The sequence below is a fragment of the Myotis brandtii genome, unplaced genomic scaffold (assembly GCF_000412655.1).
Source record: "Myotis brandtii unplaced genomic scaffold, ASM41265v1 scaffold819, whole genome shotgun sequence".
In the NCBI taxonomy this organism is placed as follows: Eukaryota; Metazoa; Chordata; class Mammalia; order Chiroptera; family Vespertilionidae; genus Myotis; species Myotis brandtii.
The window spans coordinates 48230-49715 of NW_005371320.1; positions in this window are offsets into that span (position 1 = coordinate 48230).

Consider the following 1486-nt stretch of genomic DNA (forward strand, 5'->3'; position numbering starts at 1 on the left):
GCTTCTGCGTCACAGAGCCACCCCCATCCCAGCTCGGGAGCCCCTCCCCACGCTCGGGGTGCCGGGACAGTCCCACCCCAACCATCTGGGCCACAAGGGGATCCCACTCTGGGTGGCATTGTGGCCTCACAGAGGCGCGGAGGGCTTCCTGGAGGAGGTGTCTTAGGGGAGGCTGTAGGGTGGTCCGCTATGGACAGAGCCCTCACTGTCAGGCCTCGCGGGAATGGGGAGATGCCGAGGGCACGCAGGCAGGTGGCGGAGTCGGAACTCACACCCAGGCCGCGAACCCCTACTGAAGGGCCTCCCCTTTCTGGGACCCGGGCTGGGCCGGGACAGGCTCCTGGGGGCCCAAAGCCCGGACCCCAGCAGCGTGGGCTCGAGCATCACTCAGCCCAGCTCTGTCCTCGCCGGTGTGGCTTGAGCAGCTCATCCTCCTCTCTGGGCCTCAGTTTCCCCGCTCAGCCCGGTTGCCCAGGTCTGGTATGGGGTGGGGAGAGGGTGCAGCGGAGAGCACCCCCAGTGGCGCGCCCCCTGACTATGGCACATGCCAGGAATCCCTCTGGAAAGGACCGAGTCATTCAGGAATTTCCCGGTTTCGCCGCTTCCCTTTCGGGGAGCCGCTGCCCCTCCCCCTTTTGTTTGCTCCGTGACCCCTCCACCTCCGATGGCCGCCACTCCCGCGGGTCTGGGAGCTGGGGGTGCCCCTGGGGACCGAGAACTTCCTCTTCCTCTTGGGTGGAAGTGCCAGGCTTGGGGAGCTTGAGAGGAGGGGAGGGGCGTCAGGAGTGACAGTAGGTGGACCCCCCTTTCTCTCCCTGTCGCCGGGGGATGCGTTTTTCAGAGGAGCCAACGGAGCGGGGCTGGGAGGGCCTCCCATCTGCTCCCCAGATGAATGGGAGACGAAGGCCAGGCCCCCAAAGCCATCAGCTGCCAGAGGCTCATTGTGCAAACCTGCTTTCCTGTCAGCTCCCCTGCTCGCCCCAGATTGGGACACTCGCCCCAGATTGGGACACTTGTGAAGCTCCCGAGGAGGCTGCCAGCTGGCGAGCACCGTCCAGCAGAGCCAGTCCTGGTCAGCAGGGGCAGGAACGCTCCTCCGCAGGGCGCCCAGCCCACCTGCCCCCTTCACAGCTTCACCTGAGCATCGGCCAGGGGCGGGGGGTGAATGGTGGGGGGAGCTGCCTTGCCCTTGTGTGTTGCACTAGTCACTTCCTGAGGGCACAGGGCGTGGACGTAAAGCCCCCAGCGCGAGGGAAAGCCTCTCAAATGGTCTGCACAGGGCCAGGGATGACAGCTGGGAGGAGGGGGGGGAGGGGGGCTGACTCGGCAGGAGCTATTCTTGACATGTGAGGACACCTTCCAGGGGAGCCGGCCACGGGCCAGCCCAGAATCGCCCTCAGCAGGAGGGAGCAGCCCATGCGGTGGGAGTGCTGCTGGCCAGCTGCTGGCCCTCCAGTCCCAGTGCCGTCCCCCATCCCGTCCCCCC